Source organism: Parasteatoda tepidariorum, chromosome 9 (assembly GCF_982258835.1).
Source record: "Parasteatoda tepidariorum strain Cologne lab strain chromosome 9, Ptep-v5.0, whole genome shotgun sequence".
NCBI lineage: Eukaryota > Metazoa > Arthropoda > Arachnida > Araneae > Theridiidae > Parasteatoda > Parasteatoda tepidariorum.
In genome coordinates this window covers 69,168,611-69,194,594 of record NC_141763.1, presented here as the reverse complement: position 1 = coordinate 69,194,594, position 25,984 = coordinate 69,168,611, and the positions used below count along the sequence as shown (strand labels likewise).

Below are 25,984 nucleotides of genomic sequence, written 5' to 3'. Positions count from 1 at the left end.
ATTGTCCCAAAATTTTTTTCACTTCGTTACCATAATTATTGTATTATATTATTTCTGTTGAGTTTTCAAAAATGCGACTAATGGCCCTTTGGATAGTCTATATTTGGATAAGGCAGCGATTTTAAAAATATTCGTTATATTTACCGTTATTGTAAGAAAATGAAACTTTATAAAGGTAAGGAAGTTTTATTCACTTTTTACTCTGTTGCTAGCATAATGTTTTTAAATTGATTGTTTTGCATAATTTTTTTAAATTTATTGTTATTTTCATTTGATTTTTTAATAGTAAAATCAAATTACGTTTTTCAGTTTTATGTATATAATTGAACCCAGGGGCCCCCATCAGGGTGGAAGGTGGGCGCACGATGCGCCCACTTAAAGCTTGGGGGAGATTTTTACACTAAATAAAACGAACAGTTTGGGGGGGGATTTAGACGAGAGAATTTTTTTTTAAGTACATAAATAAAAGAAGCAACGTAGCACTATTTCGAACTAGCTAACATGGAAGGGGGAAGTTAGCAAATTTTTTTTTGGGGGGGGGGGGGATGAATGCGCCCAGGAGCTTGGGGGGGGGGCACTGATTGAGCCCATCCAAGTAAATTGAATTGCAGTTTCTGTTACTCTTCCTCGCTGCTGCATGTTCATGGTAGCATTATTTATTGACTTTTAATTTAATATTTCCTCAAATATTGAGTTTATATTAAAATAATTATAGGTAGGTATGATATTCGTGTCCCTGAAGTTTAGTAATTTGCAATTCAAGAACATTTAAAATTTAGCTCTACAGCCAGCCTTCCCCTTCTGTTACCTATTTCCTCTTAGTTACCTAAAATTCATTAATCCTCATTTTCATATATAATTTAAGGAAAAGCCCAGTATAATTTAGCGTTTTCGTGATTTACACTGTAAATTTAACTAGAGTGTAAACTGTTTACTGTGTTTCCAGTAACTTTTTTAATATTTAAATTCTTTTGAACTTTGGTAACTGAGAAGAACACGATGCAGATTCAAATAATTCTTTATATTCTTTTTTCTCAATCCATCTTGAAAATGGCCCAATTAAGTCAAAAGTTATTCTGTGCGATTAAACATAAAATTTCCTTCTTCTGATAAGATCTGATATTTCTTTAAATTAATGCTGATTGTATTCTCTATTTTCGTAAATTTGCTTCTGAACAAAAGCCTGATGCGCGACTTGATGATTCATATACTGGTATCGAAATAATCAAAGTTTTATTAACGCAAAGTTTTATTAACGTCACAACAGGTCGAATATCTCACGCATTTGTGTATCTGTAATCGAAAAATATGATTAAGGATATCGTTATTCTTTCCGTTAGATAAATTCTTTAATGCATTTAAAAATGACAGGAAAGAAAAGCCCATCAGTTGAAATGAAGGAAAATAATGTATTCCTTATTTTTAATAATGTATTATTATTTTTTTTATAACCGTCGTTGAACAGCAGATCCAATTTTTGGGTTTACGACTACTGATGTTCAACTCCGTAGCCTTGTAATTTTGAACCCAATTTAGAAGACAAGGGAACTCCTGGCTCAAGAAATTTGACTTCGTGGAGGACTTTTTGATGGAAGTAACCCGCATTTGCGTTACATGGAGAGGAAGACCACGAGAACCTCCCACGGTTAGCCCGACGACAAGAGGACGCTAACCCATGATCCGTCTACTAGTGAGGATATTTCACGTCAGCACTGTGGTCGGTGCAAACCGATTGCGGCAATCGTATCGACCAGCCATCGCTGGGATCGAGCCCCGGTTCACCTCATTGGAAGGCGAACGCCCCTGAGCCATCGCGGCTCATGTATTTTTACTGTACAATTATATTCGAAGCAAAAATTAGCTTCATATTTTGAACAACTTTTAAAACTATATGGCTATATGAACCGCATGATTTCTATAAGAAATCCGTTACAGCATAGAAGGGGTCCAATTTTTGAACGGGATGAAATTGCAACAATATACAGACACAATAAGTCCGGTAGCAGATGAAATTTTTATGAGTAGTAATTCGAATGTTTAATTTTTTAAGAAAATTTTCTTTAAATGCCTCACCATTTTGAAAACTAACCCAATTATGTCTGAAGTTTAGTCAATCTGATTAAACATAAAATTTTCTCCGCCTGTTATTTCTTTCAATTCGCATGATTTTATGCATTCTCTGTTTTCGTCCACTCTGCTTCTGAACAAACGCTTGATACACGATTTGATGATTCATTCACTGGTATCGAAATAAACATCGGCAAGTTTTAGTAGCATCGTTATAGGCCAAAAAATATGATTCATATATCGAAAAACATGATTCAAGGAATCGTTTTTCTTTCATTGAGATATATTCTTTAATGCATTTGAAAATACTAGAAAAATACTTTTCTACTTCGAAAAATAAAAGAAGATTATGGTTAAATAAAATATTAACATCCTGTTTATTTTAGCTAGAGCTTGTTTCTGTTTCATTAGAAAGTTTGAGTTGATGAGTTATATTTTTCTAATCTACAATAAAACTAACGTAAACAATCAAGAAGTGAATAATATTTGTTATATAATTAATATTGCAGTAATTCTATATGCAGGCATTTTTTTTTAAAAAAAGCTTCCTAATACATTATATACTATTTTTAAACTTTCATGAATTAAGTTTATGTTTATTACTTAAAATGGTAGGTTATTAATAGTTCTCCTCTAGATGAAAATTTTGTAGAATGCTATTCGTATACTGAGAAAAAGTATATCAAAATTACCAGGATATGGTAAAATTTACCGTGTTTCCAGCTCTATAGGAACATCAAAAACCTCAATAACTTTTACCAAACAGCTTTGGTAATGATTTTGGTAAAATTATCTATAAAATATGGTTTTATAATATGTGATAAAATTTTGTAACTGTGGTAAAATTTGGTAATTTTATCATAATGCCCTTAGAGCAGGGTATAAAACTATTTATTCTGTTAAATTTGCTTTTGAGAGAAAAAAATTCCAGTTAAATTACCATATTAAAAGTAATATTTTTGATTAAAAAAATGAACAAACCTAATTCTGTTTAATAAAACTAAAATATACGGTATTTAAACTATTCATTTGGAAATGTTTCCAGTTATTTGGAAATTTTTTCGCTCATATAGTAAGGGTTTACCCTAAATTCCGGTTTTCAAAATTATAGTTCCTATAACCACACATTTACTAAAAAATACAAAAATAAAAAGCAAATTTTACCGAATCAGTGGCATGATAATATTCCAAAAAGATCCAGAAAGACGTTCTGGAATCTCATAGATCCAGAAACACGGTAAATTTAACCATATTCTAGTAGTTTTTACCGCACTGTTTTTTCTTTGATATGACAACCTAATACTTATGAAATCAATAAATCATTGAGATTGCAACTCTGTTTGAATAATAATTAGCATTTGATTTGATTAAGTATCATCGAGTTCATGATTAATTATCCTGAGTTAATTGCTTCGGTTTTTAATCACCTGCAGCCAGAAAAGCTACAGGTGATTAAAGAACTTTTGTTTGAAATATTTATTTTGCGTTATAATACTGCGTAATTAATTGAGTTCAAATGTAATTAAATTTAACCAAAACCACGATCATTTATTTGTAACAGCCACCAAATGAAAGAAACACGTACTGTTTGAATATTTTATACGATTAGTTCATTATAAGTAATAATAAAAACTTCTTAATTTTACTCTTTGCGATGTGTCTTTCATGAGTTAAAATAGGTTGATTTAAAAACCCTTCTCGCAAGAGCTATTTTTTTTATAAACAGTATATTAATTGTAACGTTTCACAAGATATGATCATAAATATTATTTTGATTTCGTGCGATAAGTAAAATAAAAAAATATATCTTAGGTGATGAATATGAAGTACACACATAGAATATTTTACTGGACTCAGCCTTTTAAATTCCTTTTGCAAGCATTTTTCTTTAAAAATCCATGCTAATTAAAATAAAATTAATTAGATTTTGTTTAATTGAATAGTCTTTGTGGGCATATTAGCTTAAAACTATAAATAATGTAAGCGTCATCATTCACTCTGCTATATTTCTTCTCTTTCTGTTGCATATCTTTTGAATTTTTAGCCTACTCATAGTATTTATTAAAAACTTTAAAAAGTTATTAATTTCTTTCATGCCATACTAAATTAAAATATTTGAAGCTGCATCAGATTCAAAATATAATTAAATTATAAATTTTCTGGATTCATTTCACCAAAAATGAGCTCGAAGTTGATATTTGGACAAAATATCGATACCGAAATGGTGTCCCGTAATAATGTAATCGATAAAATGTCCCGTGCGCAAAATATCGTCTGGGCAAGATTTTAAATCAAGTACTAAAAATGAAAGATGTTGAACAATTAAAAGGAAGAAAAAAAAACTGAACTCACTCATCTTCTTTTAGAAAGTAAAAGAATTTCGAACATTATTTTACTTTCTAAAATAAGCAAAATTTTGGAACAATTTTTAACTGTAAAATACACATTCACTCAGATATATAAACATTCAAATACCGTGTAAAGGGACAAATTTTTAATCAGGTCTTACAAAATTATAATTATTTAATTTTGACAATTCATATTTTACTATTAATTCTTTATTAATATTATAGTAATATAAATTAAATGAATACTATTATTTAGTATTATAAATAAAATTAATGCAATTATTTAGTAATATAATTTAAATTTATGGAATAAGAAAATTAATTTAGAATCATGTATTCAAATCTTGATATGGTTTATTTTTATCAACATGTTTTACTTCAATCCTTGTGGAATTTGCCACGGGGTTGTGCTCTGCAGCTTTCGTAGCACTCCCATAAATGGGATAAGATTTGCATACGTAGCCTTAGAGCTACAAAACATTTGCCTGTTTTTCATACAAGACGCTATTATAATTTTGTTGAAATTTTTAAAGTCTAAAATATTAATAAGCGATTATACCACTCATTAATCAATAATTATCAATAATGACATATTATTATAATATAATAATGCGTCACGATTTAAGAATAATGCTTTTTCAAAGCCTGATTGAAAGTCTTGTCTTTTTTATTGTGGATATTGCGACCTAGGGAATGTGTGCGCATTAAATACATTCTAAGTATTCAAATTGTAATTACATTCAAATCCTTTTACTTTCTAATCACGTTTCTTTCGTTTCATTCGCCAGATATTTTTTGTTATATTTTAAGTTCTTATTTTTAAAATTTTGCTATGATAATTTGGCATGATTGTTATGATTCTTCTTTCAAGCGATATTTTATCGGCGTAGTATTTTGTTCAGGTGATATTTTGGCCTCCAGATATTGCCTAACATTGTTCTGGAACACTGAAATTATGTCTCATAAACAGTTTATGTTATCTTGTTAGTTGCTTTGCTAGAAATTTTAAATTGTGTAGAACTACAATACTTTTCAAATTTGATGCATTTTTAATACTGTACAAAATTGAACCATAATATTCGGAAAGCCATCTTTAACTTGATTATTCGATTCTAAGGTTCAATTTTAACAGTATGGTCCAATTCAACTTCTTTTTAACCCTTTTACGCAAAGTCTTTATTAAACGTATTTTTCATATTTCTTTTATTATTTTGCATTAATTTAGGTCAAAATAAATGAAAAATATTATAATGAGCATAGTAATATTTTATGGTTATAAAATATAGCATGAAACACCACGTAAAAGGTAAAATCTTGCAAACATGCCTCATTTCTAAAGATTAATTTTTTAAATTTGTACTTTTTTGCAGTTATTTAGATCTAAGAGCAAAAGTTATTCATTAATGAATTTCTTTTTAATTTACAAAATCAATTATTGATAAATATTTAAATATAAATGAAGATTTTTTTTTCAAACTACTTCTTTGGAATTTTCTATTTTAGTAAAAATATTTTTTAGGAACAAATTTTTTAGCAACTTTTAGGTTGTAATTTATGATCAAAAAATAAAGGGGATAGAACGCTCGCCTCCCAATAAGATGACCGGGGTTCAAATAGCAGCAATGGCTGGTCGAATCAGAATTCACCTGGCTCACACCGACCACAATGCTGAAGTAAAATATATTCAGTGGTAGACGAATCATGAGTTGGAATCCCCTTGCGGCTGACTGTGGGAGATTATCTGTGGTTTTCCTCTCTGTGTAACGCAAATGCGGGTTAGTTCCATCTAAAAGTCCTCCAAAAGGCACACTTCTCCTAATATTTGATCCAGGAGTTCCATTGTTTTCTGAATTGGGTTCAAAATTACAAGGTTACGGAATTGAATATTGGTAGTCCTAAATAAAATAAAAATTTCGGCTGTTCAACGACAGTTATAAAATAAAATAAAATAAGGATATGAGGCGTTCACCTCCTGATGAGGTGACCTAGGTTCAAATCACAGCAGTGGTTGGTTGATACGAATTCTGCTCCCGGCTCGCACTGACCACAGTGCTGACGTAAAATATCCTTAATGGTCGATGTTTAAGAATCTCCTAACCGTCGGGTTAATGGTAAGAGGTTTTTTTTTTGGTTTTCCTCTTCATGTAATGCAAATGCGGATTAGTTCTAATCAAAAAGTCCTCCACGAAGGTTAGTTTGACTCAATATTTGATCTAGGAGTTCCCTTGTCTTCCAGATTTCTTTCAGAATTAAAAGAGCTACGGAGTTTAACATTGATTGAGGTAAACTCAAAATCGGCTATTCAACGACAGTGATGAAATAAAATGAAAAATAAAGAAATAGGAAAACCAGTGATTTACATCTCTGATAATAAAAATAAAAAAATATTAAAAAAGTTATTTTCCATTCTTATTTTTGCAAAATTTACCTATTTATTTTTATCATTTGAAATTCAAAGTTGCACCTGTAGAGAAAAAAATAGATGTTAAACTCATTTTATGAGCGTTATTAAAAATTGAAACCCCTTTGGTAATTCTCACAAGACACAGGATGTCTCGTGGTCAAGTGTCAAGTTTTAGTGACATTATATTAAGATAAGAAATAAAGCTAAGCTTAAGTTTTTACGTGCCTTCAGTTCTTAATTTGAAAATTATGATTAACGGAATCTAATTTTGTGTTATAAAAGCAGCTAAAGATAAAATATTAATATATTTCAGTGTAAAAAATTATTCTTCATGAAATTCATCATTCTCAAGTTCATAATAAACCTCTACTTTGCATAATTATCAATTTTATTGTTTTTCGTAGAAACTGTTTTTGACATATATTTAGTTTAACAACTTTTTTCCAGGAACAAAGGATTGTTCTTTCGTTATTACGCAGCAAAAGAAATTTAATTTTCCTCAAATTATTCTCAACTAGATTAATACTTATTTAACATTAAACCATTTTGTCAAAGCTGATTTAAATGAGTTAACATTTGAAAATTTTTTGGACACCCTAGTATCTTTAACCATGCAAAATAATTAATCAAAATGTAGAAGGAAGCTAAATAGTTTTTTTTTCTATATTTATAATTAATGTTAATATTCGGTAAAAAAATTGAATAGAATAAAAAAAAAGCATGCTCATTGATATAGCGATAAATTGAATGTTTTAGTACAAAAAGTTCAAATTGTTACACTTTAAATGTAATCTAAAAAACGGTTTAATTCTTTTGCTATTACAATAAGCATATTTAATTGGCATCAATGGTATTCTAAAATTAATTATTCACACTTTTTTCAGATTTAATTAACTTAATAATAAAATGATTTGCATCCATAACAAATGTTTTACACTCAAAAATAAATTATTCTCCTAGAATAAAATGTATTCACTTAAAAAATATTAATAAAGAAACACACACTATTAAATTAATAATTACATGTAATTATTAAAATCCTCCGTAAAATAGATATTTTTTGCAATAAAAAAAATTCATTTCATTTTAGAAATCGATAGTTGTCTTGTATTATCATAACGATCTCAAACTACAGTTCATATTTATTATTAGCTTCTAGTGAAACAACATGCATACAGTTATGAATTTTTCATATCACATTTAAAGTGCAAAATGTTCGAATTATCGCACTGTAAATCTTCAAACTAAACCATGAGAATTTTGATTTAAACTGGCATCAAATTATAATGAATAGTATCCATATTTGAAACAAGTAATAAGTGAAAATAGAAAAAAAAGTAATATGTACAAAAATAATAATTAGAATAGCTTTCGGTTTGTTACAATACCGAAGTACTTGTTGTACTATATAATTCGTTACAGCACTCCCCATGTAAAAATTCGGGACCTAATTACAGTATAAAGTACAAGCACTTAGGTTACAGTATCCGTAAAATCTATTTCATTGTAAAATTTATTTTTACCGCAAAATATTATGCCATAAATTTTACAGTATATTAGATTTTTCATTCCATAACATGTTCCATTAAAAATGGATTTTGCTGTAAAAAGTACCAGACCCCTGAGTTACCGGTACTTTTTACGTAATTTGAGGTGGAATTTCTTACAGTGTACAGTAGTGTCTTCGTCAATGCCGAAGTACTTGTGGTACTATACACTAGTACCTTCGTCCCAGCATTGCCGAAAATATTTCTATATAGTACAAAGAAATTGTCTGACGAATTTGTTAATTTTTGCTATTGTGTTTCCCGCTAGTTTCAAGAAAAAAAAACACAAAAATATCTTCGCTTATCTGAATAGTATTCAAAATTGCTCCTAGTGTAATTGCTCAACCATCGCTTTTTAAGAGTTTGTAGTATAACTTTTTTTATTCAAAGTGCATATTATTTATAATTTAGTGCAAAATTTTTGTCAATAACTAACTTTTAAGCGCTTATTCGAAAGGCAGCTGAAATTATTACGTAAAATTTGTTCCATCGATGTTTACAAACAAATAAAAAGTTTTTGGTATTAAATTATATCTAATAGCTTTTAGAATCGAGGACGGAAACTGAGGAAACGAGTTTAACTAAAATCATATTTTGTATTCAAGGGAAGGTGTCGGATACATCATTTTTACGTCACGCCCAATTCTAATTTGCGAATATTTCAATGCTAGTTACGTTTGCAAAAAGTCATTTAAGACAGTCCTTGAATTATTCAAGACTTGGGAATGACAAAGTTAGCTATTACATAAGATAATCGGTGTAGACTGGTAGTAGTGGTAGTATCGGTGTAGATTTTCCATAATTAATTATGTTGCAAGAATTCTGTTAAAGTTACGGAGCAATTTTTGTTAAATTCTAACCAATTTTTTTCTGTTGCATTTAAGTTATATTAATCAAAGTTAACTTGAAATTTTTTTTCTGCGTTGTTATTAATCTATTGTTTTATTATGAAATATTGATAAATATGAGGTTTACGCTAAAAAAAATTTATTGTTATAGCTACCGAAATATGGTAAATATAGACCGTATTTCTGGTACTATGGAAAAAACCAAAAAGCTAGATAATTTTTACTGAAGCGTTCTGGTACTGAGTTTGGTAAAATTAACAATAAAGTATGGTTTTGTAATATGTGATAAAATTTGGGAAATGTGTTAAAATTTGGTATAGACCATGGCATAAAAACCATTTAATCGATAAAATTTCCGTTTTGTATTTTTTACTGAACGTGTAGTAAAAAAAAACTATAATTTTGAAAACTAAAATTTGCGGTAAATCGTTACCATATGAACGGAAAGATAACCAAATAAATGGTTGAAATACAGTAGATTTTGCTTTTAAGTAACTAGAATTATCCTTTTTTAAAAATATTAAATTCATTTTTACCGAAAAATGTCATGGAAAAATAAATCTGTTATATCGTAATTTTTAGCGTAAAAACTATCGCAAAATCACTGAATCATTCTAATTAAATAAATATTACTGTAAAAATTAAGGTATAATATTTACGGTGAAAATGGATATTACAATAAAATTGATTTTACAGATGATGAAAGTGCTGGTGCTTTATTGCGTTTTACAATGTACTTTAACACACATCTAATACAAAACATAAAAACAGCGTTTTCTCGTACTTTAAGGTTAAGTGGATAAACTAATTTTAACTACATCTAATAAATTATTTGATATTTATCGACAGGAGTCAATATATGTCAAATAATTATCACTCAATTTAAATTATCAAATAAATCATTAATCAATCAAATCATCAATTTAAACTCCCGCTTATACTAAATAAGTTGATAAAATATAACTACTATTAACAAAATTGTATGATGTAGGTTGCATGTTTTTAAGAAGAAAAAAAATTAGCTCGTGTTTTTAAAATCATTCTATAAAATAAGTTAAAATTAATTTTATTTTGGAAATGATTTAATTGATAACGTTGCTTTAATTCAAATTTTATTATTTTTAAACACAAACCGAAATATAATTTGAACATCTTTGGAAATTTATTTTGCTAGGAATTCTTGCACTTTATTTTGATAGATTATTGTATTAAAATTGTATATAAATCATAAATATTTCGTATTAACTGGATTTTTTTAATTGTTTCCACTTGTACTAAATTCATTAGAATCATCTTTATCTAAGTATCTAGAATGAATAATAAAATTTTGCATTTGAGTAATAGAAAAATATGAGAAAAATTATTTTAAAAGAAACAAACTTTAATTTTAAATATGTTAATCCCAATTCATACTTATCGTTCTAAAACATTTATTCAAAAGTTTTATCTAAAAAAAATTTCTTAAGAATTCTCTTTAAGAAATTTCGTTTTTAATTTAGTTATATTATTATATTTGGTATTAATTATACAATTTTCGTATTGAACTGCTAATCTTAATATTTATTTCATTATTTTTAAGCATATATTCAAAAATTTCTTGTGAATACTGTCAGTCGTAACCTTTTACAAAAGAAAATAACGCAAAATTCTACAAAAACTAATTCACCATTTTATTATTCTTTTTCATCCATTGTTCAAAAAACCAAAACAAAAAAAAAATGATCATATCTATATTATCAAGCTTTTAGCTCGCAACATCAGAAAATGCGTGTTATTACATCACGTGACCCTGACACCTTCCCCCCAGAGTCATATTAGATCCAAAGATCGAATATGGCAAATAATTTAAGGGTCACACTTTACACATAAACAAACTATGTTTCACATTCACCCAAATATTCACTGAATCTTAGGTTTAACTTAACACTAGGTATTTACTTTAATCACCTAATAATAATAATAGGAAAAAATGTTCAGAGTCTTATTTTAGTTTATATTTACAGTCTGGACAATGCATCTGCATTACTAAGTTTCGATCCTTTGATGTGACTTGCCTCAATATCATGGCGTTGAATGGCTAACGCCCATCTCTGCAACCTCGGGCTTTGGGGTGTCGCACTCGTCAGAAATACTAGGGGATTATGATCAGTTAATAAAATAATCTTAGCACCACAGAGTAAGGTTTCAAATCTCTGCAAAGCCCAAATAATAGCATAAGCTTCCCTTTCAATTGTAGACCATTTCTGTTGAGTTGAATTCAGCTTCTGGCTACCGAAAGCTATGGGACGAATATTTCCTTCTTCATCTAACTGACCTAAACAACATCCGACCGCATTTTGAGATGCATCCGTATGCAAGTAGTATGGTTTCTCTATGTCTGGGACTTGTAACTCTGCGATCTTACATAGCGACGTCTTCAATTCCTTGAATGCCTTCTCAGCTTCTTCGCTCCAAGGAATCTCATTAGGAACTTTCTTTTTAGTAAGCTCTGTTAGTGGAAGAGCAATCTTTGCGAAGTTTGGAATATACTGCCTGTAAAAGTTGCATAATCCCAAAGCACTTCTCAGTTGTTTTTTGGTTTTGGGTGCCTCTAATTTCTGTATTACTCTTATTCGTTCTTTGTCAGGAGCATGTTTACCTGAACCAATAATATGTCCTAAGTATTTAACCTTTTGTCTAGCAAATTCGCACTTTCTCAAGTTCACGGAGAAATTAAAATATTCCAATCTCTTAAAAACTTCTTCAAGATGAATCAAATGTTCCTCCCACGTATCAGAAAATACTGCTAAATCATCGATATAAGCACAAGTGAAATCAGACATGGACTGAACCACTTTAGACATAGCTCTTTGGTAGGTTGCAGCAGCATTTCTTAATCCAAAGGGTAATACATTCCATTGGTACTGGCCTCGGTGAGTTCGGAATGCTGTGAGGTGTTTGCTGCCGTTCTCCATCGGTATAGCCCAATATCCCTTCAACATATCTAGCACAGTAATGAATTTCTTCTTTCCTACTAAGAAATTCAACTCCATCATATTTTGCATTGGATATGCATCCGGAACGGTAAGAGCATTCAAACTTCTGAAATCAATGCATAACCTGATTGTTCCGTCTTTCTTATGAACACATACTACCGGGTGTGCTATCTCACTTACCACCGGTTCAATCAGTCCTAACGCTAGCAATTCATTGATCTGTGCATCCACTTTCCCCTTTAAGTTTTCTGGTATCTTATACGTTTTTGGTTTCATCGTATCCTCCTCAGCTTTCAGCTTTATCGCATGTTTCCCAACTTTAGCTATCCTTATCTTCCCCGAAAACAACGTTTTGCGTCTATGTAAAAGATCTTTCAATTGATTTTGTTGCATTTTGGGTAAGTAATCCAAATTTAATCCTTTCAATGCTTCACAGCTTTCCACATCTGTAGGAAGAGTTGGTGTTTCGTATATTTCACCAAATTCATCATCAATATCATAGACAACTCCAACTGTTTGAATTCTCGCTTTGTATTCTCTCATTTTGTTAACATGCAATAATCTTAAATTTCCTTCAGGCATTTGCAAATAATACGAATTCGGTTTCACTCTTCTAATTACCTTTACTGGACCTATCCATCTGGCATATAATGAATTGGATGAATCATGCATTAGCACAAGTACTTGATCTCCTGGCGCAAATTCCCGGTATTTTTTCCTTCTATTGTAATATTTGGCATAATTACTTTGTTGCACATCACTTGTTAACCTTGCCTTTTCGGTTGCTATTTCTAATTTTCCTTTTAACTCTTTTAAATATTCCTCCGCTGATCCTTTCATATTCAAAGGTAAAAACATATCTCCGGCCCAAATTGACTTCAATATAGATAACGGGCCTTTCGGTTCTCTCCCGTACATTAGCAGAAAAGGTGGTACTCCTGTAGTTGCATTTGGAACTTCTCGATAAGCCCATAGTACAAATGGTATATGTCGATGCCAATTTCTTCCTACTTCTCTAATAATGTGATGTAGCATATTTTTGAAAGTTTGGTTCCATCTTTCAATCAATCCGTTCCCTTCCGGATGGTATGGCGTTGAAAATCGCGGACAAGCTCCTAAAACCTTCAAAAACTCTTGCGTTAAACTTGCCGTAAAATTTGTCGCATTATCCACCACGATTACTTCTGGAATTCCTGTCCTACAGAATATTTCGAGCAGTGCTTCACATGTATTCCTTGCCGTTAACGATTTGAGCGGGACTGCTTCAGGCCATCTTGAATGTTGGTCCATCAAACAAAGGATATATTTATGTCCTTGTGCTGATACTGGATCTAGAGGACCAATTAGATCTACGTTCACCACTTGGAATGGAAGTTCAGGACGTGACACAGGTGTTATCGGAATTTTGTCTACTGAACGAACAACTCTTCTACCTTGGCACCCATGACATGAGCTACAATAAGCTTTAATTTCCTTGACCATCCCTGGCCAATAAAAGGAAAATTTAATTCTTTGAATTGTTTTACGAGCTCCTAGATGTGCTCCGAATACTGACTCGTGGGCAATTTCTAGTATTTTACCTTTTCTAATTTCGGGAATTACTAATTGTTGTATTCTATTCCCGTCCAACAGCTCTTCATGGCATAGTATATTATTTTGTATCACATACCCTCCTTTATTTTGCTTCCCCAATTTCCATGCTTCTTGGAGAGTATCGCAACTTTGTTGTTGTATCTTGAATCGTTCGGTTTCATTTCCATTCTTTTTATCACCGCATTCACCTACTGTTGGCTCCTGCTGCTCTTCTCCGTCACTTGCACTCATATATAACTGCTCCTTTCGGGAATCTGATCTTAGCTTCATAGCAGCAGTAAAACTGGGATTGTATACTCTTTTTTGTTCTAATAATGCCTCATAAGTTTCAGCATCCAACAAAATGTCAGCATTTAACCCATTGACGGCTGCTATCATCGTTTTAATTATAGGCGTAATATATCCTTCCGTTACCAAAGCGATTTCCACTTCTTTTAATTCAGCTTTTAGACTTTCGCCAAACGCAGGTTGTAGTATTATATGTCCTTTGTAATCCACTTCCTTACCCACTATATCGTTTTTAAATACACTTATTTGTGCACCAGAATCTACTACAGCTTCGTATTCATTTCCATTATATGAAATTCTAACTTTCTTAAGGGCAGCTATTTTTGGTTGAACGCCTTTACATTTTTTGTTTCCTATCATGACTTCACCGTTAAATCTTGCAGTGACTACTTTGCTTTCGATATTTCCATTCCTGAGTACCTTAACTTCGGATACTTGCCCTTCCGATACTTGAACCTCGGCCACTTTGCCTTCAATGTTTCTTCTCCTCTCTTTATTATCTCGACAAAATCGTGCCAAGTGTCCTACTCGTCCACAATTAAAACATGTGACTGGATTTTGGGAAGAACTCCGCTTATCAATTCTGCCATGGTTGTTATGCTCATGTTTATATCCTTCACCAAATGTATGATATCTTCTACTAACCATGTTTGGTTTTTCCCGGTATAAGTTCCTATATGGTTGAGAAGCAATGAATTTAGTAGTTTGGTTATATTTCCTTGCATTCTCGTACTCATCTAACTTCTCAGCAAGTGTGTCAACTGAGCAAATTCTACTCCACTCATCAATAAAATGATTTTGTATGTCTCCAGGTACTCGTTCTTTTATCTGTTCGACAATGACAAGTTGTTTCAGGCTGTCGAAATCATTAATTTTTAGTCCCGAAACCCATTCGTTAAAATAGTTCGCCAATTCAAATCCAAAATCTCGCCAAGTGCTCTCAGCCGCTTTACAATGTCTCTTAAACTTTATTTTAAATGCTTCTGGGCTCAATTTAAACCTTTTCAATAACATACATTTTACATGTTTATAATCATTTGCTTTTTCTTCAGGCTCCCTTGCAATTAAATTCGCCATTTCTAGAGGCAATAATCCAACAAGATGCGTTACCCAATCTTTTTCTTTTATATGGACTCTTCGTGCTTGTCTTTCAAACAATATTAGATAAAAACTTATATCACCTTCTTTTGGATCAAAAGTACGCATTAATTTTTGCAATCCACCAGGTACATGTTCTCTTGTTTCTTCATTTCGAGAGCTGCTCGTCTCTCCTATAGTACCAGTATGTACCAATGAAGCTTCTATCTTCAACCTCTCCAATTCATATTCCTTTTCTTGCCGCTTTAATTCATCTTCCCTTTCCTGTTCTCGCCGCTTTAATTCACCTTCCCTTTCCTGTTCTCGCCTCTTTAATTCATCTTCTCTTTCCTGTTCTCGCCGCTTTAATTCGTCTTCCCTTTCCTGTTGCTTAATTTCATATTCTTGTCGTCTAATTTCATCTTCTTTTTGTTGGCGCTTTATTTCTTCTCTTCCACTAACTATTCTTTTTAATAATTCCTTCACAAACTCCTCTTCGTACTCCGTACTTGCCAATATAATCTTCTTTAATTCGGTAACTCTCATGTCTTCCGTTGCCGTTTCTCCTAACTCTTCCGCCAAACACTTCAAATCTACTTTTAAAGCTCTTCCTAAAAATGCCATTTTTCACCTACTACTTTCTAAACTGCACCTTCTTACAAAAAAAAATGCCACTTCCTAAACCAATTTCAAGACAATCTAAATAACTCACTATCTTCCATCAAACAACTTGAAATTCATAGAACAAACAACTACCAATCTTTTATTTCGAAATCCATTGGGGTTTCCCCGCACATTTGTCAGTCGTAACCTTTTACAAAAGAAAATAACGCAAAATTCTACAAAAACTAATTCACCATTTTATTATTCTTTTTCATCCATTGTTCAAAAAACCAAAACAAAAAAAAAAATGATCATATCTATATTATCAAGCTTTTAGCTCGCAACATCAGAAAATGCGTGTTATTACATCACGTGACCCTGACAAATACTTTGTATTTTATTTTGATTAATTATTATATTTCGTATGAATTATAAATTCTCCGTATTGAATTTAAATTTCAATGTTTCTTTTGTATTGAATTTGTTCAAATTATATTTTATAAATTTCAAAATTTTAGAATTAATTCTAAAATTTTATGTTCCAATTATAGAAAAATGCATAATTAATTATTTTATAAACATTAATTTCAATGGATAGTATGGTTGAATTTGTTCTAAAAAAGTTATAGTTTTATTACTTTAGCTAAAGAAATAAATTAGCTGAAATAAAAGCAAATTAAATTAACCTGCTTTATTAGTTACTTTAAACTCCCAAGTTTTCTAAAGAATGACGCAATGAAAAATTCAGGAATATTTATTACTCGACCATGTGTCACTGTTTTTTGTATTGTTTAATAATGGCATTAATGAATCCTATTTTATTCAATGCAGTTTTCTTCATCTCGTAAGAAAACAGGTGGTAAAAGTGTGTACCCAGGTGTTGATCTATAAACAATGGAACTGCAGGTTGATTCAACAAACGTTTCTGAGTTGATGTTTTTCATGTTAAACACGTACTAAGTCACGTTTTTAATCGTGATTATTACAAAGAAAATATCTTTAAGAAAAAGGAAACCGTTTTCTTGCATGAACTATAAAAGCAGTATTATTGTTCATTTTTTAATAAGTAATACCGAGTTCTAAGCTTAATAGATAAAACATAATTAAAAATTAAAATTTTTCTGTTTAAAATTAATTTATGCTTAAATAAATCGTTTGACATAAAAAATGTTCCATTAGAATATATTTTCTTTTATTTCATTACTGATCACTAGAGCCCGGATTTTGATGACCTAAAAAATCTCAACTAATGCCCTTAAAAAGTGCAAAAAATGCCTTAAAAAAAGGGCAAAAAATGCCCTTAAAAATCCAAAAATTGCGCAAAAAATGCCTTAAATAAAATAAAAATATTGATTAAAAAAATTTTTTTGCTCTTTAAAATTATTATGAGTCATTTAAAAAATATAAAGCAATGCAATACTTGTTCTGCGTTCATTAAAGTTTGAAAAATTTGTTTTATATCCTAAAATAACAAAAAAAGGAAAATACATTGACACCAAAATATTTTTATTTTGTATAGAAACTTTAATGGATATAACAACTTCCATCTCATAATATTACTAAATATAAGAATTACATTGGATTATTAAATGTTTTTTGATAATTTGAAATGTAAACGAGCGTCTCTTGTCTGAAAGTAAATTTTCATTCCTGCAGAAACTTCTTTCAACTTCTGCTGATGTTATAGGTGCGTACTTGAAAAAGACGGTCTCACTTACTGACAATTCTTCTTCAATTTGAAAAAATTTTGCTTCACCTGTTAATATTCTATAGATTTTCTTCATTGTTTGGAAGTCAGTGTAATAATGAAAATTGATAAAAAATAATAAAAATCGGAAAAAATTAACAAAAAACTTTAAAAAATGCATTAAAATGCAAAATACGCCCCAAAATTTAAAGAAAAATGCCCTATAAATCCAAAAAAAATGCTCTAAAAGACAAAAAATGTCAAAAAATGCAAATAATGCTAAAAAATACAAATGTCATCAAAATCCGGGCCTTACTGATCACTATCACGTGGTTAACTTATGGATGCGTTAATTTTCTCAATATATGTATTACTTTCAGCATTGAAAAGGAAATTATCGTCAAATAGGAAAGATATTTTGAAAGAGAATACGTAACTTCTTCCGATGTTTCAAGTGGTCAATTTACACAAATTTTTAGACCGTTCTTTTTTTTAAAAAACAAATATTGTCAATGACTGCATTTTGGTATAAATTAATAGTTAACGAAGGGTGCAGGAAAGGATAGCAACAACTTCACAGGGGGCAATTTTGCAACTTTTAAAAATTGTATGATCTAACACTATTTCAAATAAACATCGACTAATAAAGAAAAAATTATCCCCCATTCATGAGGAAAGTTTGAAATGAAGATGGAAATGAACTTTACATATCATTCGTATAAAACGGGAAACACCGTACTTATTTGGGCACCTGATGGAAAAAGCAAAAGAGGAAGGCCAAAACTTACTTCGCAAAGGTACATGCACCAAGATAGCAAAACAAAACTAAATGAATGGGAAAAAGCAAGAGGACTAACTCAGAACAGGGGTGCTTGGAAAAAGAGACTTGAAGTGCTGGCTGCTGCAAAGAGAATAGGTAGGTCATAATTCCCCTAAAAATCTGAGGAGTTACGAAATTTTGGAAGTTTTTGCAAGTAATTTTTAATAATTAGAATGTGTTTAGTTTCATAATATGTTTACATGCTTCTAACAAAATAGTATAAGCTTTTCTTTCAATTACTTTGTTGATAAATTCTCCTGAAGTTCTCCTTAAGTTTGAGTGCCACTTCTAAGAGGGGGAAAAAAACGAAAACATTTGGTTAAATTCCCATCCCAGATTCTGCGAATAAGGAAACACATGCTCTTCATTGTTTCCATCTTTCAAACTTTTAAAGAGACTAAACTTTTTGGATTATTTCAGTACTTGATTATATAGGTAAGTTTAGTTAATTGGCCAACTTAAAAAGATGGTCAATTTAGCAGATTTTATTAATACCTAAAAATTTGATAAATTGCTAAAGTTTATATTAGGAGGGTAAAGAGAGGAATAATTGATTATCTGAAAGCCCAGAGAAATCTAGAAATTTTTTTTCTTTCTGAAACAGTTACAAATATCTAGTTACCCAAGGTTAATTTAATATATAAAGCTCAAAACAATTTTCAAAAGGGGACATTCTTGTGTTTTTGCCTCCGACGCTTGCAATACCTTAAATCCACCATCCAAGGTACTTTTGCAAGGTTATACATTTTTCAGAAGCTCTCCTAACAAAGAACGAGTTCCCTAATCAGAAAAATTAACGAGAGAGATGGAATGTTCGGAAGATCATCGAACAGTAGGAACACCCACTTTTCGAATTTTAACCTCAAGGTGGTATTAGGGGGGAAAGTAGATCAAGTATAGCAAGGTCGTTTTAATGGACACGCAAGGCCACAAACATTGATTCTCTGGCGTAAACAGAAGACGCGTTTAAACGGAAAAAAAAAATAATAAAAAAAAATAAACAAAGTAACTTTCTCGTTTTGATTCATTGAAAGATCACGTGAGGTCATTAGTAGCCGTAGGAAGAAAAGTAAATAAAATAAATACCCGGACAATCAAAATCGTCTGATTATAACACCATGTTCGTCACTTTTCCGTTCCTAGCTTATTGTTTGGTGAATTCTTGAAGGTTCTTTATGAATACGGTTGTAGTTAAATAAAAAATTGTATGAAGTTAGATAAATTAGAACCTTATGAAACGGATGTAAAACCGATGATTTGCAACAATTAAAGGAATGAATTTAGATCACTTCAATGCTAAACTTTCGCTTTTTTCCTTCTAAGTGGCGTGTTTAATTCACGATTACATTCACCGATTACATTATATACAATGTTCGCTTCCTTTTCCTTTCAAGCTCATTGTGTTGTGGAATTTTGAAGGTTCTTTATAAGTCCGGTTACAGTTAAATAACGAATTATATTAAAATTAAATTAATACGTTAAAAAACGAACGCAAGTTTATAAATTGGAAAAAAATATATATGGAATCACATTTATTTATTTTAATGCGTAGCAATTAAAGGAATAGATTTAGAACATTCCAATACTGAGTTTTTGCTTTTTCCTTTTAACTGGCGTGTTTCCATTTTAAATAATCGTTTGCCAGAGAGAGAGAGAGAATTCATTCTATCTTTCTCTTTAACTAAAACTTCCTGGAAGGTTTACTAAATTTATCTTATCTATCAAACTAAAGTGATTTTAGCATAATAAACAGAACTAGTATTGACGTTTTTATTTCTTAAAGTTTTCCCACGCTAAGATGTAAGTTATATTTCTATGACTTTCCTTTTGTTGACCAAAGTTGCTAATGCTTTATTTTTTTATACTATTTATATTTATAAAAATAAATAATCTTACTATTGGCTTTGGACAAACACAGCTCATAAATTAAAATTAAATATTTTATATCATTAATAACTTCAAGATCTAAATAATTAATAATTTATAATATACTTAAAATATACTTAAAATATATTAATAATTTATGATTATAATAAATTAATAAATTCTAATTCATCAATATTTCAATGAAAAAAATAATATTTTAAAATTGGAAATTTACAACATATCGACCAAATGAGTCCATAAATGAAATCATGATATTGAGGTTGAGTCGCAGTATTATTTTAATAAAGTTAAAAAAAAATTCATCTCACTCTTTTAAAAGTTTTTCTTTAAAGAACTTCAATATATCGAATTATTAAACAATATATTCAATATATTTAATAAACTTTCTTATTTTTAAGTACGCAAGAGAAGTCACGTATTTGTGCAATTAATTGTCATTAATATTGGCATTGTTTGCGAAGTAAGTTTTTTTCAAATGTAATAAAAAGTAAAACATAGATATTTCTGCATAAAATAATTAATGCATTAAAATTAGCTTTCAAGATTTGAGTAATTATTGTAAATCTTTCCTTATATTTAAATAGCTTACTATTGCTGATGAACCGATAATCTTTTTCATTAACAGTTAAATGGTTTCACAATAAGATAGGCATTTTAAATATCAAGTACGTAAAAATTATCTTTTAAATATGAACAACTTGTAACTATTGCCGTAGAATAAGGAACTTGTCCCTTAAATATTATCTTAGTGCTTTTTTCTTTGATTCAAAGGGAAAAGTTTAAATATTGGAAATTTGAAAACGATTTTCGACAGAATCGTTTGCTTTATATTTATTTTATTTATTTATTTTTTATATAAAATGCATTAAAATTAGACTTCAAGATTTGTAACTTAAATATTGCTGTAGAATAAGTACCCTGTTTCCTAAAAGGTATCTCAACGTGTCTCTATTTGAGTCAAAGACATAAGTTTGAGTTTGAAAATAAGAGAGCAATTTCGTATTTCCATTCCATTCCTCAATATACATATATTTCACATAATAAATACATTTAAGTGAGCTTTCAAGTTTTAAAAAAATTGCAGTTATTTCTGTAGAATAAATAACATGTTATCCAAATTGTATACATTTTTATTTCTTTCAGAGATAGAAAATTAAAAAAATAGAAATTGGAGAGCTATTTCGCCATTTTAGAATCGCTTGATCAATTAATTACGTTTTTTTTTCTTCAAATTTTGCATAATTTATTATTTATTTGTTACTAAAATTAAATATAATAGAACCAATTTTTGTGTAACAAATTATACTTAAGCAATTGATGGTAAGTTGCTCAAAATTTTGAAAAAGATTAATTTTAATATATTTTTTTTTTGTGGAAAATGTAAGTGTCGAGTTGTCTTACGCATTAATATTAAATGACAATATATAACGGAATTTCTTTGTGTTAGTTACATAGAAATTGTGTTTTTGTCTTCTTATCATGACACATAGCACAATTTACATTACATTTAATTTACATTGCATAACGAGATAAAATGTAATACATAATAATAGTAAAAGATCGATTGTAAGAGGAATTTAAAAAGTCCTAAAAGAGGGTCATGTAAATACTCAAAAACCAAATTTTTCTAAGAATAAAAATAACAAATAATAATAATATTAATAATTAATATGAAACAACAATAATGATAAAAATAAATACTAAATGCGAAATAATAATAATAGTAATAAATACGAAATAATAAAATGATAATAATAACAACAATAATAAATAATAATAATAATGATTATAATTATGATAATGAATAAGAAATAATAATGATGATGCTAATAATAACACTAAGCCGTGGAAAATTTTCTTAATTACATCATTACAAGTTACGGTTTTTGTTCTTGTTCTTTCTTTTATTTTTTTTAAAATTACGTGTGTCAACTCAAACCTTTTAGTTAATTTTTAAACCAATGTTTTATTAAATATGTTTTGTTTCTGATGTCGTAGAATATAATTTTATTCCTTAGTGAAATAAAATTTAATACAAAGCAATCCTCCAAATTTAAAAATATATGTTAAAAATATATAAAAGGGAACGTAAAAATAATTAATCAAGAATAATACAAGAAATGCAATAAAAAATTTGAATATTGTCTATGCGACTTATCCTTTGAGAGGTATATATTATAGTTATTTAAAAATGGCAGCTTCGAAACTAAGGAGAAAAAGACATGTTTTACAGCTTATTGTTTTTGTAAATTGATGATTTTACATAAAAAAACGTATGGGAAATAAATACTAGAATGTTTAGAGATTATGGTTATATTCTATAATTTAAAGATTATGCTAATATTTTTCAATTTTAAGATTATGCTAATTTTATTTATTTTAATTACAATGGTGTCAAACGATAAAAAAGGAACACAACGAAAAACGTGATTTTAACTGATTTTCAATTCACATCCTTCCTGTTTGTGTTTATTATGATTTACAAAATGGCCTTGGAAATATTGTAAAGGCGAAATAAGGTCAGATAATAGAATTGTATTCAAGAATTTCTTTAGAGATATTGTATAATTTTTTTTTATAGATCTTTACTTAACTCATTTACTTTTGATGAATGTTGAGTTTTTTTTTTAAAGAATAAATCGGAACTTTCTTCTTACTTAGCTTAAAGCTTCGCGTGAGGTTTTAATTTTTAAATCCTACTAGTTTACCTTCAAATGCATTTAAAGTTTGTTTTCTAGGGTATTAGATTGCGTTTCAGAAAAGTTTTGTTAAAATACCATTTAAATTTATATTTTAATCATTGGTAACAAATTTAAAACATGGTGATGAGTTTCTTTTTACATTTTTTTAATAATAAACTTAAGCATTCTGCTTTTTGTTTTTTATTTTAAAAACTAAATATAGAGAGTGCATATAAATGCATGAAAAGTATATTTTTATGACGTTTGTATTTTTTTGGGTACTCACAAATTAATATCGTTTTTCTCTTCATCGATTTATGTTAATCTCCGCCTTAAACTAAACACAATTTTTTAGCTTACTTAGGGGGGGGGACTAAATTGGCCGTAATAATACGGTATTATAAAGTTATTTTGGATTTAGTTCATGATTACTTTGTCATAATTTTGGCTATAGCATAATAGTGTGTATTATATTTTCGTTTCTGTTAGAAATTTCACGGTAAAAAGTGTTAAATAACAATTTATTTATTTGTTATTTTACCGTATTCAACCAAAACAGTCAGATAACCACAAAAAGGGTGATATTCAAACTGTTGTGTGAGAAAAAACGTTTATTGATTGTTTTTTAAATTTGACATGAACCCTCAAATTATCTCTAATTATCTTTAAACAATTTAACATAAATTAACTATGGCCACCTTATGAAGCCATTTTGTTGGTTGATTGGTTGGTTCTAATGCCACTTGCCACACGGGCAAGCCAGCTTGGTGAAACCGAGTAAATTTAAGACAGAGTGTGCGATTCTTGTTTTTTCATCCCCGCCATCTATGGCCAAGAATTCGACTTCTGCCACATCATACGTCACACATGTTTATAAGGCGGAACCATTCATACATCCATTCATTCATCCACAGATCGTAATTTTGACCTGAAGCAGAGAACGATCGATCACCAATCCAGTAGTACCCTCATAGGTATTGATTTGTTATGGGAACATGGAGGACTTTGTGACTCGACAGAATTTTATCGTGCATCAGTCCCCAACTACACGGGGAGTCTTCGGCTGGCGGGGTTCAAACCCACGAACTCTCAGACATGGACCCAGCTCCCTACCAACCAGGCTATCCCCAACCAGCCATTTTGTTTCGTGGAGCTAGGTACGCATTGTAGCTAAGGGCTTTACGATCAATCTCTTTATCGGTTGTGCAGGAATTTCAATCATAGCATTGAGACCACAATATATCTTCTATTCCTTCAATACCTAAAGAGTTTATAGTTTCCTACACTCATCAATCGGTGACCCTAGATTACAGTAATGTGAAGCAATCACTCTCGCCCAAAATAGCGCAGCATCCTCAGAGCTCAAATGTCCACAATCCAATTTTAATTTCAGAGTTTGGAAACTCAGCAAAATGTAAATGGTTGCAAAACCGTATAGTTTTGTATTCAGGTTTTTTGTTCTTCTTTTAACTGTAACAGTTGTAAGCGGTTTCTAAACCGTAAGGGTAAAGAAATGTTCCTAATCCTAAAATTTATGGTTAAGTGGATGGACAGACTGCTGCCGATTATTTTACCGTGATTACAGAAAGAAAATTCTGACAGTGTATTATATTTTCGTCTCTTTATATATGTCGTTATAATTAGGGCTCGGATGAAGATGTCTTGAAAATTTAAAAAAAAAAATGTTCAAAATGGAAAAAAAGAAGCCTTTCAAACCTAAAAAATATGTATGAAACGTAATTGTTTTCGTGGTAATAAAAGTGCAACATTAATAAATTTACGTATTATTACTTACGTATTCAAGGAATTAAATTCTAATTCCAAATAAAAATGTATAAAATTCAGAAGTAACACAACAAAGATTTTATAACCATCTGAGCATAGTTTTTGAAACCTACATGGAGAAAAAAATTCTAGTAAAATTACTGTACTGTAGAATAATGAGATTTCTGCTTAAATAGAAAAAAAAGAAAAAAAAAAAAGAAAAAAAGACAGAATTTTGGTCAGAAAAACCAAAACATGCGGTATTTAAACTATTCATTTGGTAATTTTTCCGTTACTATGGTAACGGTTTTCAAAATCATAGCTAAGCATTTAGTAAAAGCGAAACAAAACTGAAAAGTAAATTTAAAAGAATCAGTGGTTTTTATGCAATGTTCTAAGGTCTCATGATTACAAAATTTTTATCGCACATTATAAAACCATAATGTATTGATAGTTTCACCAATATCATTACAAAAGCGTTTCGATAAGAATCACCAAACTTTGCGATCTCATAGAGTTAAAAACACGGTAAATTTTACCATATTCTGGTAGGTTGGACCATATTTTTCTTCTCAGTAATGTCCAGGAAACGTAAGTGCCACCATGGTAGTGAGCCATTCATATCTTAATTAACTTAAATATTAAATATAAACTAATTATTTATTTAATGAATCCAGTGTTCCCTTCTCCAAATTAAAAATAAGTAAAATGAAAAAAAAAAGAACATATTGCAACGTACAATTTGTAACAATCTGTACGCATTTTTTCTTTTTCATTTGCACTTTAAAAAATTTCTCTAACACGTACGTGCCCCCGAGGAAGCGAAGTAATCAAGAGTTTTTAACATCGTGACGTTTGTAAATGATGTTAAAAAGGTTGTACAAATAATGAAAGCCTATGTTCTTAAATTTGCATAGTTCATTATAAGTTAGTTAAAAGGTCAATGTCTTAGGACTAGTTGTTCGACCACTTTCATAGTTATAGTTGGGTAAATTTCATTTCCACCTTTCTACGACTTCCAGTTACGTGGCTCTGAAAACCCTGGACCCAAATTAATCTGTAAGAATTATATTTTAACTATTTTTTTAGACCAAATAATTATTACATATGTTTCTATGAATATAAATTCATTCACTGTAAAAAAATTTAGAATCAAATTGTGTCACTTTGGGTGCATCATCCATAGAATCCATTTTTCTTAACCGCAAAATCCATTTTTACCGTAAACTTAATTTTTACTGTAAAATATAATACCGTAATTTTTACAGTAATACTTATTTATTAGAGTGATTCAGTGATTTTACGGTAATTATTACTGTAAGAAATAGGTATATCATATATTTTGTTCTGTATATCATAGGTAGGTATATCATATATTTTGTTCTGTAAAAATGG

At 29.8% G+C, this 25,984-nt stretch overlaps 1 protein-coding gene across 3 annotated transcripts in view; it reads left to right on the top strand.

Moving 5' to 3' along the window:
* Positions 1-25,984, top strand: part of LOC107437238 (cysteine-rich venom protein LEI1) — a 44,206-nt gene that overhangs the window by 2,667 nt on the left and 15,555 nt on the right. Inside the window, exon 1 of one of the 3 annotated variants that reach the window (XM_087152070.1) lies at positions 19,920-20,057. The exons of 1 other annotated variant lie outside the window; for it this stretch is intronic. The gene's annotated coding sequence lies outside the window, so the exon portion shown is untranslated. Of the gene's footprint in view, positions 1-19,919; positions 20,058-25,629; positions 25,649-25,984 lie in introns of those variants that run through there. One more of the 3 variants, XM_087152072.1, reaches the window with a different exon arrangement.